This window comes from Empidonax traillii, unplaced genomic scaffold (genome assembly GCF_003031625.1).
Source record: "Empidonax traillii isolate 1590-97213 ecotype Southwest subspecies unplaced genomic scaffold, ASM303162v1 scaffold96:size1206935, whole genome shotgun sequence".
Lineage (NCBI taxonomy): Eukaryota > Metazoa > Chordata > Aves > Passeriformes > Tyrannidae > Empidonax > Empidonax traillii.
The window spans coordinates 706418-730226 of NW_020955289.1; the positions used below are offsets into that span (position 1 = coordinate 706418).

Genomic DNA, 23809 nt, shown 5'->3' on the forward strand with positions numbered 1-23809 from the left:
TATAATGTGCCCAGGTAGTTTTAAGAGTAAATTATCCTTTATGCTTCTAAATGCTGAAATACAGCAACACCATCAGCAATTTGAGATATTACTTGCAGGAACAACACTGCATACTGATTTCCTTCGAAACAAGTAGCAAAATCTGTGCATATACACAATATATAACCTCAAGTTTGGTGTATTCCTTCAGTTGTACGGTCCAGTCTAGAGAAGAATCCATGTCAGTAGCATGGTTTTTAAAATTGTCTCGCTCTTTCTGTGTGTGATGTGTGTTATGTAAGAAAGCAAATAAGCCTTTTTGACAGACTGGATAAAAATTGATAACATGATTACACTTCTGACTCGTTTCTTCAACTGCTGTATTTACAGAATACCCCTCTGAAGAAAGCTATGATGACTGTCAATATTATTCATTAAAATAAAAGGTGAATGAAAATTGATTCAGGAGAAGAGTGGATTTTGACCTTTGTGGTACCAGTGTTGGCTTTGGAGTGCAGTATTCTAATTAAATTGTGAATGTACTTAGATAGTGGATATTAAATGATCTCACTGTATTCTTTCAAGGACTATGAACTTCCAAAATCAAGGATAGCATTAGATGTCAGCCAAGTATTTTGTCCTTCTCGAGGTTTGTCTTTACATCTGAATTAGTGCCAGTTTGCACAGATTGTGTGTCAGCTTAAATACAAGAAACAGGCCTCAGTCTGCTTGAACTCGTTCCACCAAAGACTTCTAAAAACTTTCGGTAGTCTGCAAACTGTAATGGTTGTTTCACATTAAGTTGCTTTGTAGAATTATAAAACGGCTTTTCGTGTGCTTTCAAATAAAATGTTGTCATCTGCTAATGAATGAGATACCATCTGTAATAATTAAGGTTATTCTACTTGTTTTCCCCCTGCAGCAAAACTTCTGAAGGTTTGCAGAAGACAATAAGAGAACCACCAAGAAGGCTATTGCAGTGTGGTAAGTACTGCACCCAGGAAAAAAAATAAATATGTGAATTAAGAATGTTCTAAAGAGATTTTTGTTTTTTGGGGGGGAAATGAGCTACATAAAGGGATTACGTGTAAAATACAGAGCAGGATGTATTGCAGCAATCATGTTAATAATTTACAAGGGAAAAACTGCACTCTTGTAAAATCTAAAATTGTATCCTTGTGCAGAGTAATCAGGAATTCACCAATAGCAGTGAAAAATATTTCTCTATCCACCAAAGATTGATCTAGTTTATATACATTTGTTTATTTAAAACTATCAGAATTTAGAAAATCATTGCAGTTTTGTAGGTTTGTCATTTGTTTTAGTGACTTATTGTTTAGGTTATTTTGCAGAATTATTTATTTGCTGATTTATTTATGTATTTCATTATTTATTTATTTGATTATTTAGTAAATTATTTATCTGATGAATTATTAATACATCTTCATGACATGCTTTAAATTATTTATAACTTAATTTTGAGTTTATTGCTTTTCGACGCTGCATTGTTACTGACTAGTTTTGATTTTTTTTTCTTGGTTCTTGAAAATTAAAGTACTAGCTCTAAGGCAAAAGTATATTCTTTGCAGAATCCATAGACAGTTTTCAATGAAGTAATTTACCATGTAGATACCAATTTTGTTTAGTTTTATATTGTTTAATACCACTTTTCTACATATTTAGCTTTTGCTCCTATGATTTCATAGGCATGTCAAGATCAAATGAGTGACCTTTAAGGGGCAGAGATAAATGTTTACTTTAAAATGTGTAGAAATGGAGTAGTTTTATTTTCCCCTTAGTAACTAGTCCTTAATTATTCTTAAAGTTATCTTGAGATATTTTTGTGCAAATAAAATGGATGTTTTTAAAATGAGACTCTTGATACTTGAACTAATACATTTAATTTCTAATAGGAAAATAAAATATTCACATTCATAACTCATAAGGAGAGTTCTTTCTTATTGGCAAGGTTTTAAATACATGGGGAGGAATGGTGATATCTTTAGTCCCATGCAGAGGGAGATATGTGTTGAGGGGGGGAAAGGTGGATAGTAGGATTTTTTTGCGTAGTGTTTTTTGCATGCACAGGGATTAAAAGCTCTGAAAATTCAACGTCTTTGTTGTTGTATGTAAACTACTTTCAGGTTCTGTGATCTCAAAGAATCATTTCTAGTGCACAACATAGTGTGAAACCTGTTTTTGTATTCCTTTCTTTTGCCAATCAAAAAGGTCTAAAATGTCATCTTTTACTCTATAGAGGCTTAAGTAACTGTATAAAAGCAGTGTAAGGGGTCAGTTTTTTAGGCTTTACATATGAGCACCAGCTCAACAGAGTTTAAAATTGGTGCCTGGGATCAGAATTTGACACAGAGTCCATTCTGACTGAAGGGCTTTTGAGAACTGATGAGCTGCCTTGTTCCTGAAGTTGCCTATTTGGCCTGAGTTCCCAATGAGTAACTCGCTGGGCAGTCGTAAGCCACCTTGCAGGAGAGGACTGTGACTGACAGCCCTGTTTCAGAGCTGTAATGAATAGGGTAAAGCAGCAGTTCCTCTGCAAAAGTGCCGTGTGCATAATGTGGCCTTTATTCTGTGTTTAGTGCTTGAAATGAATTACTATATACTTTAAAGTTTTAACACAGCATGGAAAGGCTGCATTGTACATTTCAAGTTTCAATGCTGTTGAAATACAGTAGAAATGGCCTCTGTAGACAGGTTTCACTATAGAACTTAAATTATGCATGTGTATATCCAAATTCCTTATTTTGAAATATTGAATGTATGAATATTTAATTTGTATCTTGCTTTAGTATCTTCATATGCTTGCCTTAAAGGAAGCTGTTTCCTTTGATTTATATACATGGATAAAAATGTGTGTACAGTATGTATCAATGGTTTTCTCTCTGTGGTGTTAGATGAACAGCTTTAGATAATGATAACTACTGATTTTTATTCTGCAACTTGCTACCATTGTATAAAACGTAAATTTGTCATATTTGTGCTATTAATTTTACTTGAATTTCAAATTCATTTGCTTTCCAGAAATATTTTCCTAATTACATGCGTTAAGAAAAGTCAAGTATGTTGCAGATCTTAATAGTGCAGTATTTTTGGTCTGTGCTCAGTAACAAAGCTCTGAGTGTTATTATTTGGGGCAGAGTTCCAATCTGAAATTTACATTTCTCCTTATTTGAATGTTTTCACTGAAACTGAGAACTCCAAGGGAGTTCCTCAACATATACTAGTTTATGTGACATGCTCTATGAAATTTAGTACACTCTTATTTCCTTTTGTAAATGAGGTCTTATTGTTGAATAAGACCTATTATAAGCAGTTACAAAGGTAAGTGCTGTCAATGCATTTTGCCACCAGTTTCTTGGAGTATGAAACACTCCCTGAAAGACGTGCTACTACTGTTATGGGGTAATATAACGCAGCTTATGTGTTGGCACTGAAAGTAGCTACTTCATAATGATGACAAGTGAAAGTACAGCCAAAGGTCACATTAAACAAGAGATTTCTTTCACACCTCATCCATTTTCTGGATGTGGTATGAAAATAGCTTTGTTCCCTACACTTCAGTATTTTTAAAAAGGAAGTTATCATTAAAGAGGTTTTTATGCCTCTATATTAATTAGTTGATGTTTTAGGAGATAGACTATGGAATTCTGGCATGCTAAATTGATGCTACAAAAGTGTTTGAAATTAGCTTAGATTTTGGTTGCAGTTAGACAACACAAGTACATTTCACTACATTTTTTTGTTTGCGGATTTACTTAAATACATAGCTTTTAGTTCTGGAAAGAAAACTATTGATGTGTGTAATAGTTTAACCCAGCTGGCAGCTAAGTACCTTGTAGCCACTTGCTCACTCTCCTCTCTGCCCTGATAGCATGGGGAGGAGAATTGAAAAAAGGTAAAACCCATGAGATAAGAGTTTAATAGTTGAAATAAAGTAAATTATAATAATGATGATAATGATTATGATAATAACATGATAATAATAATAATGAGAAGGGGGACAGCAAAAAGAGAAGAGGAATGAAATCCAGGACAAGTAATGCACAATAAAATAGCTCAGCAGATGCTAACTAATGCCCAGCCTGTCCCTAAGCAGAGATCAGTCCCTCCTGGCCAACTTCCACCAGTTTATATACTGGGCATGACATTCTAGGGTGTGGAATATCCCTGTGGCCAGTTTGGGTCAGCTGTCCTGACCGTGCTCTGTCACGGCTTCTTGTGAACCTCCTTACTGGCAGAGCATGAAAAGCCCTTGGCTTAGAGTAAGTACTGCTTCACATCAACTAAAATATCAGTATCTTATCAACATTATTCACATACTAAGTCTAAAATGCAGCACTCTACCAGCTACTAAGGAAGAAAATTAACTCTATCCCAGCCAAAATCAGGGCAGTGTGCAAAGTGGTATTTATATTGATGTTGCTTGACTATGGTTTATTCTTCTTTTTGTATCAATTAAAAAGAAACATACAGATTTTTTTTTCTGAATCAGGATCTATTCAGAAATAGAAGAGTTAATCTCTCTGTGTTGACACACAGTTTCTTAGCTCTGCTTTAAAGAAATCCTACCAGTATTGTGAAAGGTTAATTTACGCTGAAAATGGCCGACCAGGATGCTAAAATAAGGTGTCATTTAGGAAAAATGATTAGTAAGTATTAGATAATGAAAATGAAGCTGACTTGTTCCACAGAGGGTGCTGAACAGTTAGGAGATACTAGTTGGGAAGCCTAAATCTGGTGTATTATTGGTAGGTGTATTTCTGTTCTAATCTAACTCCATAGAAATCACAGAAGCCATATTAAGCTCTTCTTCAATTTATGTCATACAGATAAAAGAATTTGCATCTCATGAGTCACATATTTCCTGTTGTATCTTTAATACAGCCATTTTTAGTATTTTTCTTGCTTCTTTCCTCTATTGGTATGCTTGGAGAGTCTGTGTGTAGGAGCTTGTTATTTCACCCGTGAGGCAAGGAGGAGTTCAAATCAATAGCAGTGTGTTGTTGACACTAAATGATGTTTCTTCTTGCCACAATAAGACTTGATTTTGTCATTCTAATGACGCTAGCTTGCTTCACAGAATAGGGATCAGCACTCTCTCAAATCAAACTTTACAAGTTTAAAAAAAAAATTCCTTTGAAGGAAATACTAGAGAAACACTCCAGTATTTGTAACCAAACACATGCGTTGGCTTTGTAAAATGAATATTCAAGTTCTGTTTCACTTTGTAGCGTAGGTGCTTTGCAAGGCATTTTGGAAGTTTGTGTTAGAGGATGTTGGATTGATCAGAGCTGACATTGATGAAAGTATGATGTTTTGAAAAGAAATGTTGCAATCATTATTTAAAATATAAGTTCACATAAAATATGGATGGTAGTAAAACCTTAGCTAAAAAACCCTAGTAAAACATAAAACCTCAAGCTAGTAGAAGTTCTGTGTGTTTCACAGAAAAATCTTTGCAGCACTGCCTAGAAAAGAGTATCTCTGCAAGAGGAGATAGCTACAGCCAGCAAGACATTACCAGGCCTGGTCTGTGATCGCACTCTGTAGCATGGTCAAAAAAGAATATGCAGCTGTTCTCAACTCGAACTAAGGATCCCATAGGGGGACAGGAACTGTAGAAAGATGTGAATTTGGGAGGAAACAGTGTAATGATAATAAGTGATAGTATGATGATAGGAGCTTATGGGCATAATGTTGGTACCAACTGTAGGTTATTACGAGGCATGGGGTCTTTTGTATTGGACATCTTAAAGCATTAGCAGAGATGAATCATTATATTATCAAAATATCCTCCTCCTCCTTAAAACAATGTGTTTGTGCATTTATATTCATATCTTTCATGGTAGGAAATATGTTACTGTTTTATCTGAAAGAACTTTAAAAGATGAGGCTGCATGATTAAACACTCGCGTTGAAAGTTGTTAATTGTTCTGTTTGCTCTGTTTTCATTGTTTTGAATTTTTATGCAAAACATGGGTTCTCAGATGTTCATAGTGTAAACTGCAATCTAATAATTCTTCTTTTACAATATCTCCCCTTCTGACTTCATATAGAAGACTTTCATAAAGCCACCTGATGTAAACTGTCCACATATTGTGATGACCTTTCTTGGAGAGAAAATGCCTTCTGTTTTGCAGGCAGTGAAATAAATCCTCATGAGATTTACAGTATTTAGCTATATTTCAATAATGAAAGTGAATGTATATAAGCTTTAAACAATGGTTTGTTGTTAGTTGTTTTTTTTTAATTTATGTTAACTGCAGGGAATGACTAGCACCTAAAAGAAGGTGACTAGCCACTTCAGAAACACAGCTCATTGAGTTTATCAGCCTCAAATCCAGAACATTTTTTATTATCCTGTTTCTCATCAAAATATGTTTTAATGAGTTAGGTCACGCATCAGGAGCACTTGCCTTGGCTGCAACTTACTAGCAATGTGGTAGTCAGAATAACTCATTCTTACTTGTGCACGTCTTCATTCTGTCTCCAGTGCTGAGAGAAGCTAAAAATCAGTTTTTCTAATGTGACCTCCCCTTATTTGTATTAAGTTAGCACATGTGTGGCATACTCTATTCTGTCATGTGTAGGTATACTGTCTTACCATATACATTAAGGTGCCTACCAGAAAGAGCCTGTAATATCTTCTCAGCAATACAGTGAAGAAGGATGTGCCTAGTGTAGGTACTTGTCTCTACTGAAACACATTTTTCCTTTCAGCTGAAATTCTCATCTTGTAGACATTTGAGTGTAACTTCCAATAAGCTGATAGTAGTACTGAAGTTGATGATGAATATATTCTCTTACAGCATTATATTTAGTAAACACTATTTTTAGGTTATTTTCTTTATCCCACATTTGACATAGGGCTGTAGCTGGATTTAATGTTCCTTACTCTGTTTTGAGGATCAACAAACATTAAAAACATCTCTTGTAGTGGTTGCAAAACCAGCAAAAGTATCAAGTGCCAGAAGCTTTGGTATTCTCTCTTTTTTGATGGTTGTTGATACTGTTTCTTATGTTTCTGTGTGTCAGGGTGTGTAGGAATGTAAGTTACTGCCATGTTTCAGTTGACCAGAGTTTTAAAAGACTCAGAAATCTGGGACAGTCCCATTTTATCATATTTATCTCAATTCTAGCATTTCATACAGAAGGTTTTAGATTAATACTTAAAAACTTCTGTGTAATAAACTTCAACATAAAATCCATATGATTTATACTTTTGCATTTACTACTTCTACTTTCTGTTTCTATGCCATTCATTTTCTGTACAGCCTGGGTTTTTTTCTGTACTATGGAACTCCTTGCCCTGGTATGTCTAAGCTATCTTTAATTGGTTCAAAAGATAATTTTCTTAACATTACCGTTCACAATTTATGAAGAGTTCTGTTTGCCTTGCTATGCCTACTTGGTCTTAATAAATCTCTGTACTACCTGGGAGTGAATGCCAAAATAACTTGGGATTGAAAAGTATATTTTAGTAACAACCTCAAAAACCCCCAACTTTTATTTTTCTTTAATCACCTAAAAAAAAAGTACTGCTCTTATGACTCTTTCTTAGAGAGCGCCTTTATTGTATGCATGTGCATGCAATACATTCTTAGAACAATTAGTAAAACTATGGGCACATCTGAAGGCATATTCTGCATTTTTTGAATAAGTAGCTGATCTATGGAGTAGAGTCGTCCATTGATTCTAAAGATATTTTTTTCTGTGCTCAGACAAATCAAGATGGTAATCATTTATAATTTCTTGCCTCATGAAAAGGAGTGATGAATAATATGATTGGAAGGAATGCATGAGTCATGAGATGAGGAGCTGGGCAATCATGGAAAAATTCACTTTAAAAACTCTCTTCTGCTTACCAGGATCTGTAATGTGAGTTCAGTTTTCTGTAACATAATCCAGAAATTACAATGGTAGAGGTTTTAATAAAAGCCTTGGATGGATGAACAACAACTCCCTCAAGTTGAATCAGATATTGGTTGGAGGGTTATAAAAAGAAGATTCTTAACTCTCAGCTAAAAATGATCATGGAAACAATGATCAGAGGACACTCTCTCTTCTGATCCCTTTTTAAATGTGAAAATAAAATGTCTTAAAATATACTACAGTTAATATGGAGTGAATATAGATCCTACAGTCCTGAAAGTATCTGCACTGCAATGAACTGGCTTTTATAAGAGCTGTTTAAATATTGATTGCTAGAGCATTTCACAAACTCTTGTATTTCAGAGGTAGATCTGTGTAGCCAGTCAACATTTGTACTCCTGTTGTTGGATATCCCTAAAAGAGAATAACACCAAGTTTTAAACCATTAAATAAATGGTTTAATGTGTTGTAGCTCCACCTGCAAAAAAACATATCTGGTTTTAAGTTTTTCCTCCCATACTAAAATCATCAAGGAAATATTGAATAATTGCACAGTAGAATCAAGCACCAAGTCTGTGTCCCAGGCAAGACTCAGATAACCAGCTGTTGTTCTCCCTGCAGTGACCTGGGCTAGGCAGCCTAGCATCTGCCTCTGTTTTCTTTTCAGTGACCCAAGCCAGATTTCTTCAAAATCTATTGCTGATGTTTTCCCTGCAGTCACTCATGCTAATTTCTTTTACATGCTACAGCTGTTTTTGAAAGATCTTTTTCCTTTTTTTTTTTTTTTCCTCAACTTACTCTTTCTTTAAATTTAAAGAGGTGGTATTTTAAGATTCTTGGATACTCTTAACTATAGAACTGTTCTGGTTGTCTTGGTTTAAGGCGTATGTCAGCACTGTAGAAAAAGGGCAAATTAAATTTACTTTCCAAAGGAAAGCTTAGTCTTACCTGTGGTCCTTATGGACAAAGAATCCTGATCTTGAACCAAGTTAATTACATTCATTTAACTTGTGAGAATCAAGGTGAATTTTTTTGGTGGTGAGCAGAGTTCAGAAATTCTCAGAAGCAAAAAGGTAGATATTTTGCTCTGTGAACAAGTAATATAAAAAGATTGTGTGGCAAAATGTTCTAACTGAGAAGAAAAGGCTTTTAATGATATAAAATTGTTAATTATGGGATTTAGCTGACCTCAGGAACGCAATATTGCTAAATAGGTAAATGGAAACCAATAAAGTTTAAGTTTGCAATTTGAGAGGAGATGGACTTCAGCTTTTACATCATTGCCCATGGAAATTATGGAAAATCTTCTAGAAAGGCTAATTTTTTTAAAGTGAAAGAATCCAAAAGTTTGATTTTTTTTTCTTTTTCTGTAAAACATTTAAATTTTAAAGTAAGCCCAAGGTTCTTGGTTCTTTGTGTATTTATATTTTAGGAGAGACTGTGCACCTTGCTTTCAGTTTGCAGTCTTAAAATTCCTTTGGCAACTTCGAAATAATTTATGTGGGCAAGTGATTTAAAAAAAATACTCTGTCTACTACTGAGTGACTAGATTGTGCTTTCACTGAAAATACAAATGATATGCATAACATGAACATTTTATCCTTTCTAGATGAACTTGAAGTGCTTTTTCAGCCATCTTTGTTCTGGGTCAGCCAATCTAATTATTGTATTTGTTTGAACAAATACAACTCTACAATATAAACTGAAGCATAGTAAGGGCAACTGTTTGGGAGAACCACTTGAGGTACCGGAGAATGTAGCCTTGCTAAGCCCCTTTCCCTAGACGTGTGTTTTCACCACATTTATGCAATCCTCCTTGTGCATCCATGCATTCTTTTGCTATTTTAGTTTTAATCTTTATCCTGTTTTTTATCTGACTACTTTAGTGCCAGTGCTAGTTCAGGGAAGGGCTGAGAAAAAGACAGCTGAAGGGGATAGGAGGCAGTCATGAAGCAACTCAAAGCCAGTGCTTAGGTATGGTGAAGACAATACTGCTGCCAAGTACTTATAATGCACTGGTAGTAATCGCTTACAGTCTCTGAAGTTTATCTCGCTGTATTTTGCAACAGCAGGAGTGCAAATAATAATGTGTTTGGTTACTTTTAACTCTAATTTCTACTTTTGTTGATCAGAAAGTACAACATTATTTTAAAAACTCTTAGACACCAGAAGAATTAATGCGGAAAAAACCCCTACACTGACTGAAAAAATGAGCTGTTTGGCTCAATATGATAGGGCTTTCCTTAAGTAAATTCTCTGTGATGCATTGTTTCTTCAGTGTTCCAGAGTTGTGTAAGGTAAAAACGTATGCATAATTTATAAGGCTTAGTTGACATCCTGACTACAGAAATTCAAATTTTATCTTGCAGTTTTTTTCATATACACTCAATTAGTTCATCTGTCTTGTAAGCCTTTGGTTCTCAACATTTACCAAAATTTTTCTCTACAAAAGATTTCTTTCCAGTTCTTGTTCTGTTTTGGTACAAACATGAATGCATGTACAAACCCTCTGTATTCAAAACGCAGGCCCTAGTTAAATTCAAGATATGTGTCAATGTGTGTGTATATATTTTGATTCTAAAGAAATATTTTTGTGTGATTATTTCATTAAGATCATGCTATCAAGTACAGTGTTTAGTTTGCACAAGGCTCTCAGAAACCTAAAAAAAACAATAACAGAAAAATAATGTGTGTGACAAAATATTTGAAAATATAAGATTAATAGAGTGATTTGGGAGAACCTACATTAACAAGCTGTTTAAGATCCTGTTGCTCATTTTGATATATTCAGCACTAGTGATGTATAAATATCTGTTGGATACAAATAATTTAAGCAAAAACATTTATGGTTCCCCATAAATCAAATTACAGAATCACAGAATATTTGAGGTCAGAGGACACCTTTAGAGTTCATTTAGTGCAACCTCTGATCTCAGAGGAGGGTAATCTGGAGCAGGTTCCTCAGGAGATTGGTTGGGTTTAATTATCTGCATAGGTGGAGACGCCACAAATACTCTGAACAACCTGTTCCAATCTCTGATTATCATCACAGTAGAAGAAATTTTCTCAGTTTTTAAATGAGTTTCCCTGTATTTGTATCCATTAACTTCTGTCTGTTCACTGGTTACCACTGAAAGAGTCAGGCTCCATCTTCTGTACTTCCTACCCATCAGAAATATCTAGAAATTGTTAAAATCCCCTGAGCATTCTCTTCTCAAGGCTGAACAGTCTAAGCTCTCTGAGCAGTCTATGGCATCTGCTCATATTTCGTATGCTTCAAATCCTTAGTCATCTTTCAGGTCTTCTGCTGAATGCACCCTACTAAGTCCATGTCTCTCATACTGGGGAGCCCAGAACTGTATTGAGTACCCCAGAAGCATATCACCAGTGCTGTTTAAAGAGGAAAAATCACCTCCCTTGACATTTTGGAAATACTCTTCCTAATGGTCTTGGCCTCTTTTGCTGTGAGCGCTCATTGTTGGCTCATGTTCAACTTTGTGTCTGCTGTGATACCTGGGTCCTTTTCTGCAGAGCTGCAGTCCAGATCTTTGGCCCTCAGCCTGTAATGCAACACATGTGTAATGTGTAATTCTCTTTAGTGATTGATGTGAATCTCACCAGCCTGCAGTTATATGGATCCTCCTTTATGCTGTTCTTCAAGAGAGGAGTGGTCTTTAGGACCCTGCTCTCATCTCCATACCCTTTCACATGTTACTGTGAGTGGCCCTGCAAAGATTGAGCAGCTCCCTTAGCACCTATGAGTCCATCCCTTCAGGACTAATGGACTTGCATACATTTTATGTACATCCAGTTTGTTTAAATACTCCTTGATCCTGCTTTACCTCATACTGGTTTTGCAGATGTGGGATTGCTGAAGGTTTGTCTCACCAGTAAAGCCTAAGGCAAAGAAAGCACTGAGGATCTTGTCCTTTTATCCTTCTTGTGTGACGAATTGCCCCTTCAGCACTAGGCCCGTACATTCCCTGGTCTTCCCTTTGCTGCTGATGTACCAGACACCTTTCAAATCACTTGCTGTGTTCAAGTCCAGCTGGACTTTGGTTCTCCTAACCCTATTCCTGCATATTTGGAATGTCTCAATATTCATCTTGGTTTACCTGTCCCTGCTTCCATCTCCTGTATGCTTTCTTTTTGTATTCGAGTTCCTCCAGCTGTTCCTTGTTCATCCATTCAGATCTTCTACCATGTTTGCTTGTTTTTCTCCATAAGGAGCAGGTCCTGCAAATGTGAGGGGAGTCACAGGGAGTGTTACCCATGGGATTGTTCCACTCAAAGATTAAGTCAGTAAAGGTAAGAAGAAATAGTTCCTTTCCAGAAGGGAGAAGGAATAGAATATATGGAATAAGTTAGAAAAATAATTACTTGCTTGTCTCATATTACGAGTTGGTTTGATTAGGTAGAAGGGATTTGGGGTAGAGATCTTATTTTTACAAAATACTATGAATCAAAAGATTAGTGAATATTTTACTAAAAAGCTTAGAAAATTGCAACTAAATATTTTTCATTTCCTCATGCATTATTAACAGTGCTTCTGTGAAAACATGATCATCCTCACTATTTCTTTCTGACAGCGAATTCCACAAAAAATTCTAGTAACAGATGATTAAATATATGAAAGGAATATTGGAGGAGAAAGGGGTTGCATGGCAGCATTGTCAAAAGTTCTGTAATGCAAGGTTTCAGTCTTTTTTGGTCTTTTACCTTCAATTATAATTTTTAAATACATTGTTCTTAGAACTATACCTGAATTTTAATTATTTATCTCTTTTGGAGCAGGGAGATTTTTAGAGTAGGGCAGTTAAAGCATGCTAGAGACCTTAAGTTTGAAGGTTTTAGAAGTTACAATGTTCTAGTGTTCTTACGTTGTTCTCAAGTAGACAGTATGCCCATAATCTTAATAATTTAAGAATAGCAAAGACACAGCTGAAGTGTATTCCATTCATTCAGATAAGAGGCGTTACTTGTTCCATATGGTTGTGTCTACCAACCTGTTAGCTAAAACGTGATTAGAACTTGAGTTGCTTTCTCTTGTGCTGTCTTTGTTATGCTGATTACTAGAGTATGTTGCTCCCTAAGTCTGGGCATTTCTTTGCACAGAGTGTGATTTTTCACTGCACACTTACTGTGCCATTTCTTTGCTGTATGAAATAGCAAAATGAAGTGGTTTGCGGTTTGCGTAACGCTTATCTGTGCAGAATACATAAAAGATCATAACCTATACAGGTGTTGGTATGTACTTAAAATGGCACTTTTTTTTCGTGCATGAGCTATATATGCCCCAAAATGTGGACTACTTGAATGAGACCTGCTTCTACTACTAAATAATAAACCTCCTTTACTCAGAATCACAGAATCATAGAATGAGTACGGTTGGAAGGAGCCACAGTGGGTCATTTGGTCCAACCTCCCTGCTCAACCATATTGTACAGAATTGTGTCCAGGCAGTTCTTGAATATCTCCTGTGAGGGAGACTCCACAGTCTCTCTGGACAGTCTCTTCCAGTGCTCAGTCATCTGCACAGTAGAGAAGTTCTTTCTCGTATTCAGGTGGAACTTCCTTTGCATCAGTTTCTGCCCATTGCCTTTTGTCCTATTACTTTGCACCACTAAGCGGAGCCTGGGTTCATCCTCTTGACACCCTCCCAACAGACGAGGTCTCCTCTCAGATAATTTCTTCTGTAGGCTGAACAGGCCCTGCTCTCTCAGTCTTTCCTCATAAGTCCCCTAATCATCTTTGTCACACTCTGCTGGACCCATTCCAGGAGCTCCATGTCTCTCCTGTGCTGAGGAGCCGGGACCTGGACACAGTATTCCAGATGCAGCCTTACCAGGGCTGAGTAGAAGGGTAGGATCAGCTCCCTCACCCTGCTGACAATGCTCTTCCTGCTGCACCTCAGGATACCATTGGCCTTCTTGGCCGCAGGGACACACTGTAGGCTTCACAGGACCCCCTGCTGAATTTCAGATGGTTCTTCTCTGCCCATCTCTTCAACCTGTCAAGGTCCTTCTGAAGGGCTGCACAGCACTCTGAGGTATTGGTCACTCCTCCCAGCTTTGTGTTATCAGTGAACTTGCTGAGGAGGCACCTACCCCTTCATCCAGGTGATTGGTGAATAAGTTAAACAATACTGGGCCCAGTATTAAACCTTGGGGAACACCACTAGTGACAGGCCTCCAGCTAAACCCTGTGCCAGTGATTCCAGCTGTTTGGGATCTGCCATTCAGCCTGTTCTCAATACACTCCCTGCCCACTCATCCAGACCACACTTCCTGAGTTTGCCTGTGAGGGTGTTGTGAGAGACAGTGTCAAAAGCCTTGCTGAAGTCAAAGTAGACAATACCTACTGCTCTCAGCCATCCTTGCAGTTGTGTCATTGTAGAAGGCAATTGAGCATGCATGGTCAAGCATGGTTTAGCTATAATGATGTTTACCGACTACTCCTGGTCACTGCCTTGTCATCCATGTGGGTAGAGATGCTGTCCAGAATGAGACACTCCATCACCTTTCCAGGTATTGAAATGAGACTGACTGGCTGGTGGTTGCCTGGGTCCTCCTTGCCCTTTTTGAAGGCATTTGCTTTCTTCCAGTCCTCAAACATCTCTCCTGATTGTCATAAGCTTTTGAAGATGATCATAAGCATCCTAGCTAAGGTGTCTGCCAGCTCTCACAGCACTTGTGGATGCATCCCATCAGAGCCCGTGGACTTAGGGATCTCAAGTTAACCTAGATATTCTCTAACCCGATTCTACTTGTCCAAGGGAAAGCCTTGTTTCCAACACTGATTTACCCTGGTCTCTTGGGTCAGAGCTTCCTGAGGACTGATCTTGTTGGTGAAGCATTTTCCTAAATGGAAGTCTCTCTCACTTGTTTCAGTCTACTGAAAACGTGTTGTTCAGGGTTCCTATTCAGAAACATACCTAACAGGATTCATAACTGGCTTACCTTTCATATCTTGTAGTTAGCTCTGGTTGCTGTTTTTTTGTTGGTGGTGGACAGAAAAAGGTTTTTCGTGGCTCAGGTTGAAATGCAGCTCTGAAGAATCTTGGAGGTTGAACCTATGCTTTCTGCCAAAATGGTAGTGATGGATGCATTGTTGATTTGTATAGCTCAGAAAGTGTTGCTGTGAGAATCTGGAGATGACAAGTTCAATCCTTAATTCACCACCACATGTGCTCTGTGGCCCTTCTCTGTCTCACTTCCTTTAGGTAAAGTGGAGGTGACAGATTTACTGAATGGTAAATACAGATAAAACTGGGTGCTCCTTTCTTATTCCTAAAGGTTTTGTCAGAATGTACAAATAGCTGTGATGAGAAAATGTGAGGAAAGGAAACTAGATTGATGGAGGTGAAAAATCACACCAGGAGTGACTGAGAGTGAGAAAATCTGTAAACCTATGCCTTAGGTGAGGATGTTTTGTCAAAACTGACATTCTACAGCATGATACTTCTTTTGGGATAAATACAAATATAAATTCACCCAGTAGTCCCATAGGGATGTTTCTTATAAGCTGATAGGAGCATGAGGAAATGCATTTAGTTTCTTATACACTGAAAACCGTATATGAGACTTACACTTTCTTTGTGTCCTTCTAGAGGCAGTGAAAAAATTTTGTTGAAACTTTCTAATTGGGTATATTAAGACCGATTTACTCTGCTCCTTGGCCTTGATCTTTCTCACCCCCATTTTTTAATCTTGGGCATTTTTTTTATTTAACCTTTGAAGAAAGCGTACTTAAAACATTACTAAATAATGTATGTGTTAGAGAAGTCATTTGGAGAGTGTCTGATCATATCAATAGCTATAATTGCATTTTAATCAGAAAATGATCAAATATTGAATCCTGTTTCTTACCAGAATTATTCCAGTCTCTGATTAACCCATTACTTTCTGTAATCAGCTGTCACTTTGGAACACTTTCACCTAAGAGTATGAAAAACTTCAGGAAGTGAAGACTGGACACAGGTGGTTAGTGGGGTTTTTTTGTGCATCTTTTTTGGTTTGGGTTTGGTTTGTTGTTTTTTTTTTTCACGTGTAAGGAAATCTGTATAGAAATAAAACTTCGCTGTAGACTTAGATTCAGGACTTTTATTAAGGGAATTGAAGTCCAGATCTATTTTTTTCCAAGTCAAAAAGTTCTTGTGCTTGTACAAGAAAGATGCCATAATAAGTTGGCATGAAAAGTTTCATGACAAAACAGCTTCCTGGGTCTGTTTGGTTTTAGGACCGATGTCTGTGCTCCATGAGCAACAGGCAGCCTACTTCGTAATTTTTTTTTTTTTTTTTAATTTTACAACAGTAGGGGCTTTCTTATGAATCTGGATAACTGACTCCATGGTAAATGACTTTTGTCTCAGAGATCTGATGCTGAGATTGAGTGTATTTTCGTCTTTAGTAGGCTCCCAAAGTACGTTCTTTCTGTCTACTGGAACCTAAGAGCTTTGAAGGGTTTTTTGGCCCTGCTTTTGAGGAAAGCATAGATATCAGTACCTTGCCTGTGATTTAGTTTCTCAAACTTTTGTTTTATTTACACTATTGCATTTTTTTTTTTTTTAGATTTGGGCTTGTTTTAGAACATCCCTTGTCATAGTGGTAAAATTACTCAACCCTTATAACAGTGTCATTCTCTTGAAAATTTTGGGAGGTTGAGTTCAGTTTGTGCATGGTTGGTTGCAGCAGATGATGCTCTTGTGTTTTAAATGAAGAAAGGAAATACCCTGCTACAGAGTAAAATAATGAAGAAAGGAAATACCCTGCTACAGAGTAAAATTGGAATAAAAAAAAAAAATTGACTTTTGAGAAATGCATAGGATAATTGCTTTCAAATAAAAATTCCTAAATTTCCTGTATTTGTGAAATTTTGTTGTATTTTTTAAAGTAGTGTAAGTATGTCAGCTATTTTGGACTTGTAGTTCATACTGTACTTTTCTCTATATTGAGATTAATGTGGAGAAAAAGGCTAAGGCATTTTTGTTATGGCCAATTTATTTCATTTCAGAGTGTATTATCACTTGGTGAAAGCCCTATTGATTAGCCTTCATAGCTTTATAGAGCTTTTCTTCTAAGCACTTAAAGTTTGAGTTGTCTCGGTCCCATAGGACTGAAAGAAAGCTGTTAGTACCATGAAATTCTTCTTCTGTATGTTTCCAACAGCTTGAAGCCTCTTCTTGGAATGCAAAATATTAGCACATTAATGTTATTAACCCCTTTAGTACAAAATGCTTTTGGAAGTAAAAATATTTTTATATCTTCAAAGTCTAGATTGTTTCTTCTATGTGAGTACAGTTTCTTAAAACTGAAAAATGTGTTGCTGTGCAACAAACAGATGCTGCTCTAACAATGCAATACATTATGTACCAAAAATGATCTTGGTTTTAATCATAGATGCTGATTTAATGAGAGAAGACTATCTTACATCAAAAATGGATTTAGGGTGTGATTTTGTTTTCTCTGTGTTTTCTCTACATAATTAATAAGAATATGGTACCTTATATATTCTCTTTTAAATTTGAAAGGGTACTTTGGTTTTATGCTATTTTATACTCCTGGTTTCTAATTCTGCCTTGTACAATATTCTTTTTTTTAATCCCCTTTTGTGATATGAACACAAGGGCATTATAAATCTTGTATCTTTAATGTATTCCCTCAAAAAGTATTGCCTTTTTACAGAACCATTCTGTTCATGTTTACTCCTTTCATTTTGCCCACATCTCCTTTCTCATTTGTTTACTGAGTGTTTCCTGTCCAGTATTTTCATCCTGCACTTACCATGTGGAACATGTAAGATGTTTGTCTGAAACTAATGTTAGTTTATGGATCAGAAAAACAATGCTTATCAATATCTTCAGACATTATCAGTACTTTATGTCTTGAGAACACGCCTGACCCTCTGGGAACATTTCATTGTTGATATCTCTTCAGTTTAGCTTTCATTTTATGTTGCAGATATTTTGTAACTCGGTGTTAGTTGCTACTCTAATCCTTCTATCACCAGTACAAATTTTGATTGACAATTTTACTTTTAGATAAAGTCAGATAATAGTATACTTGGGGGGGAAAAAGTCTTCATACTGTGTTTTTAATTCCACTGAACCCAGCAGAGGTAAATGTAGTTTGGATGCACAGGGAAGAATTAATGATTGGAAGATACAGAGTTGGTAAATTATTTATTCTGGCCCTGAGGAAGCTGAAAAGCTGAGTGAAAGACTAATAAATCATTTGTGGTAGTGCTGGTTGTCACTTCCAATTATTTTAGACGGTTTTGTGATAAACTGCAGCACCTGCTAGATATCCCTGCACCATCCCTTGATGCTTGCAGTGCAGCTTGTTCAGTCGATTATCAAAGGCAAATTTGTCTAAAGTTTCCTCAGGTTGGAAAGAGAATTACTTTTCTCAGTCACCCCTTCCCCCATTTGTTAAGCTCCTTTTTCACTGCATGCATGAAATAGGCAAAATCAATGATATATGTAGAATTTTATTAACATAATGTACATTCAGATGTGGTTGATGGAACCACTGAGGAACAGTACGAGGGGTGACGTGTCTGTGAGTGTAAACGTACCCTTGAAAGGCTGGCTTGCTTTCATCTTTCTGAATAGCAGTTGTTTCTAAGGTATGGAAACTAGTATTCATCCTCTGGTTTTTAGGATTATGTTGTAGGTAGTGCTGAAGTTACAGAGGAGGCAGACTGAAATATCAGTTGATTTTGTCACTTGTTAAAGTTTTCTACTACTTTTCTTCAGGAGGTCTTTATTTAAAATTACAGTTACATATACAGAGGCCCTGTTGTTGCAACCTCAGCATGCAGTGCTTGCATAGATAGATTAAGGCAGAGAAAAATAGTTGAAGGAGTGGAGAAAAGATTTAGAAAGAACAAGGGAGTGATTTTCAAAAAGGGAAAGAAGCAAAATGTTGGAAAGACCAAGGAAAGACTGAAAGTGAGATGAAAGGCAAAGAAAAAAAGAACTGGGATGTTTTAGTGGAAGGCAGCTGTTTCTTTATACCACCTCGCAGAGAATAACGTTGTTAGTCATCGTCTCATTTAGCTGCGGTCTGGCCACCCTTTTGTTGGAGACAAAAGAAGCAGGCTTACCCTGAAAATATTTGCCTTTCCAAACTGAAAAAGTGGTAAAAAGTAATGTCATTCTGCATACATTACTTGCGAGCTTCTAAATTGTCATCTCAGGAAAAAAAAAGTTTTGGAAAGTTGAGTTTAAAGTTCACACTGTGTGTTGTCTGAAGGATGGGGAGAAGGGAGCTCTTGCTTGTGCAAGCAGTCAACATGTTCTGTTTCTGCTTATCTTGGGGAAAGGATTGCAAAGACTTAAAATTGCATTTATATGAAGAAATACTGGAGTGCAAAGTAGTCAGCTTAAAGCTGTTGAGATTCTCTATCATGTCTGTTACTGGTAAAAGAATGGATCTTACACATAGTGCTGAAAAACTTGCTTGTAAATGTTGAATGCTGTAACTTAACAGTTACGTGGTAATCTTTTCCATTATCTGCCTAACCTCATCCATCGAAATAACATTGAATTCTAAATATTCTGGGTCAATACAACCTACAACTTGGAAGGTAAATCCTTGGAAAGTAAAAAATTTGAGGGTTTTTTAGTATTGATTTCCATTTTTCCATTAGTGGGTCCCAGCTTGGAGTTTTAAAGTGAAATTTTTGTCTTAAGAAGTGATGGTATTTTGACTCGGATAATTAGTTCAAGGAAAATCAGAGAAGTGACCGTACTGCATAAAAGCAGAATTAAAAGGGCTTTGTTTTCTTGCTCAAATCTTGTTCAGACAGACGTGTTTTTTTCATTGTGCCTCTGTAGGTCAGTAAGGAATCAAATGGAAAATTCAAGCACAGTCACCTTGCTTCCCCAGATGACTTCAGTACAGAGATCTGCAGAATTTCAGCTTTAGATCTGTGAACCTTAAGAGAGCTCCATGTATACATCTGTTGAAGTTCCAGAAAGTAGATTCTAGGTGCCAGAAAAACATACTAAGCTATGTCAAGGGGTACTTGTGGGGAGGGATTTTTTACTCAGTTTCTTGAAATCTTTTTTTACTGTATCAGTGTCTGTTATTTGCAAACACTGATGACAGTATAGAAAGGACAGGGTGTAGGAGCTACTTTGTATTATTATAATTTTATTATTATTATAGAATATTTCTGTAAGCATGGTATATCTAATGGTAACAGAAAATCAGTAGAATTTTTTGTGCAGCTTGAATCAGATGTTTATTCATGATTTGAACATCTAGACTTACATGTATGTTGATCATCAGTTTTTTACATTCTTAATGTTCCCAGAGAAAAGTGGTGTCTGTAGTGAATGCTGGTTTTCAAATAAATATATTTTTACTGTAGTAGTCTCATATTTATTTATTGCTAAACACAGTAGGTACATTTATGCATATTTAAAGTAATTACATGTACAAAACTATATACATAATGTTTACATGTATGTAAAAACATGGACTAAATTGATTTTTTTATAGTTTTGCATGAAAATGAAAAACCAATTAATTTATATTTAGGACTTTTGAAATTCATTATTTATGTTCTGTTCATTTTGAGTTAAGAGCACAAAGATAGTGATATGGGGGGTTTTAAGGTAATTTCAGTTACAGGTTAAGTATGCTGGATATAAGTTAGAAGGGGTAGAACAAAAAAAAGCATTTTGAAATGAAATTGGATTTCTTTTACGAGATATTTATAAGTAACTGAACTGTTAAATCTGCGTTAAAAAAAAACAAAAACAAAAACAATTTTATCTTCAGACAATTTTTTTATTCTATTTTAAAATAGAAGAACAAGTCTTTCTGCTTTTCATAGTGTTTTACAGTTTTGAAAGTCATTAAACTGTCCCATCCAAAAGCAGGAAAAAATCAGATAGGTTATTTAGCATTCACCTGAGAGACTGTCACAGTCTGGAAATGCTGGAAAAGTCACTGAGAAAACTATTTCCATTTTTTTTCCCAGCTTTTCCATATGCCTATAGTAGTGAGACATAGGACAACCAGAGTGACTCAGACCAGACACACTTCTAACCTGGTCTCCTTTCTCCAGCAAAAATGGCACATACAGCAAATAAAAGTATAGAATTATTTCACTACTTCCCATTGGCAGGCAGGTGTTCAGCTGTCTCCTGGAGAGCAGGGCCCCGTCATGTGTAACAGTGACTTGGGAAGACAAATGCTGTCGCTCCAAGTGTCCCACCCTTCCTTCTTCCCCCCAGCTTTACATACTGAGCATGAAGTCATATGGTATGGACTATCCCTTTGGTCAGTTGGGATCACCTGTCCCAACTGTGTCTCCTCCCAACCTCCCATGCACTTCCTCACCAGCCTGGCAGTACAAAAAGCAGAAAAGGCCTTGGCTCTTTGTAAGCCCTGCTCAGCAATAACAAAAACATCTCTATATTGTCAGCCCTGTGTTCAGCACAAATCCAAAACAGCCCCATACTAGCCACTGTGAAGAAAATTAACGCTATCCCAGGTGAAACCAGCACAAGTGTGTATGTTATTTTTTTTTGGTGGTGGTGGTGATCGTCCCAACTCCATTTATTTCCTCTCCTCCAAAAATGTGGTGACTTTTTGATACTCTTTCCAGAGAGTTCTGTAGCTTGACTTTTAACTCTGTGAAGACATAACTCCTTTTGTTTGTTTCTCAAATGCCACATATTAACTTCATTTAGTTTTCCCATTCTCCAGTTTTATACCCTAAAATGATAAAATGAACCAACGAGGAAGAACACTGGCCCGGCTGAACTCAGAAAAGTGCATCAGCTTTGGAAGGGGGGCAGGCAACTCAGGACTACGAGAGTGTTGTGAGATTATGAAGGGAGAAGATCAGAAGGGCCAAAGCCCAACTAGAACTTAATCTAGCCATGGCCATTAATGAAAAAAAAGTTTCTGTAAGTATATTAGCAACAAAAGGAGGATTGAGGAGAATATCTGTCCATTATTGGGTGGGGGGGAAACATAGCAAAAAAAAAATGAGGAAAATGCTGAGATACCTAATGTCTTCTTTTAGTATTTAAGACCTGCTGTTCTCCAGGTACCCAGCCCCCTGACCTGGAGGACAGGAAGAGGGAGCAGAATGAACTCCCCGTAATCCCAGGGGATCTTGGGAACTACAGGCCTGCCAGCTGGGGTGCTGGGGAAGGTCATGAAGCAGATCATCTTGGGTGCCACAACATAGCATGTATAGGACAACCACATGATCAGGCCAACCAGCACGGGTTTATGAAAGGCATGTGTATCTATCCTGATCTCCTTCTATGACAAGGTACCCATTTAGTGGATGAGGCAAAGGCTCAACATGAGTAACACCTTTGCCAGTGTTTCCCAAAGCATTCTCCTGGAGAAACTGGCTACCTGTGTGTGTGCTGTTTGCTGGGCACAAAACTGGGTGGATGGGTGAGTGGGTGGATGGATGGATGAGCCCAGAGAGGGATGGTAAATGGAGTTACATCCAGCTGGCAGCTGGTCACAAGTGATGTTCCTCAGGGCTTAGTGTTGCGACCAGCCCTGTTTAATATGTTTATCAGTGATCTGGATGACAGAATCAAGTGCACCCTCAGTCATTTTGAGATGACACCAAACTGAGGGAGAGTGTTGATCTGCTGGAGGGTAGGAAGGCTACCGAGGGGGATCTGGACAGCCTGGATCAATGGGCTGAGGATGGCTGCATGAGGTTCAACACCACCAGTTGCCAAGTCCTTCCGAGTTATGACTTGGATCATAACAACCCCATGCAGAGCTACAGGCTGCAGAAAGGGTGGCTGGAAAGTGGCTCAGCGAAAGACCTGGGGGCGCTGGTTGACAGCCAAGTGAACGTGAGCCAGCAGTGTGCCCCAGGTGGCCAAGAAAGCCAAAGGCATCCTGGCTTGTATAAGCAACAGTGTGGCCAGCAGGACCAGGGCAGTGATTGTCCTCCTGTGCTCAGCACTGATAAGGCCGCACCTTAAATCCTCTGTTCAGTGCTGGGCCCCTCACTACAGGAAAGACATTGAGGTGCTGGAATGTGTCTAGAGAAGGCCAACAAAGCTGGTGAATGCAAGTCGTGTGAGGAGTGGCTGAGGAAATCTGGAGAAAAGGAGGCTCAGGTGAGACCTTCTTGCACTCTACAACTACCTGCAAGGAGATTGTAGTGAAGTGCAGGTTGGTCTCTTCTCCCAGGTAACAAGTAGTCGGACAAGAGGAAGTGGACTTGATGATCTTAAAGGTATTTTCCACCCTAAATGTTTCTATGATCCTGTTATTCTGTCTCCTTAGAATTGCTCTTTAATTATCTTACATGCATGTACAGAAAAAAAAAGTGACATAGAAGAGCTTTCCTCCAACAAATAATTACTAATCTGTCTTTGTGTATTATAGAATGGAATAATTTGGTCAAGGTAATCTGCATGCTAAAGGCAAAGTGTAAAGGATATTATCCTTGTTTTCCTTAAAAAAAGAAGACTGTCAGTTCCAAATTGTTGGTGAAGTAGACTGCATACAGTGATTAAAATACTGATTTAAAGACAGTTTACATTTCTGTAAATATCTGTGTAGTGCATTTGCTTTTCAAATTAAATTAATTTTAGGAAATATTTCCAAATATTTAATGCATTTTTATTTGCTGATGAGAATAGTGATAAATTATAGAGTTAGTAAGCCTTACATCCTTGTAGGCTAATTATTAGCTACCCTTATAGGGTAACTGTTGTAAGAGTTATGATAGGAGTATATCTGGAAAAAAATTCCAAGGATAGCTAACCTTGATTCAAGCATGGTAGGTCATACATACCTAATTTACTGGAGTTCTTTGTTATATTTCTGCCTTAAGAGGTAGGAGGAGTGCACTGTATACAATGCAATCCACTGCTCAAAACAATTTTGGCTAACAAGCTTTGGAACACAGAAGAAGATAGAACTGAAAAGAA

The 23809-nt window shown here is 37.2% G+C and overlaps 1 protein-coding gene across 3 annotated transcripts in view; it reads left to right on the forward strand.

Moving 5' to 3' along the window:
* The first annotated feature begins 895 nt into the window (after window positions 1–895).
* The window catches only part of TBC1D5 (TBC1 domain family member 5), a 287567-nt gene continuing 264653 nt past the window's right edge, over window positions 896–23809 (forward strand). For 2 of the 3 annotated variants that reach the window (XM_027881828.1, XM_027881830.1), the window contains exon 1: window positions 902–963. The gene's annotated coding sequence lies outside the window, so the exon portion shown is untranslated. Of the gene's footprint in view, window positions 964–23809 lie in introns of all 3 variants that reach the window. The other variant, XM_027881829.1, reaches the window with a different exon arrangement.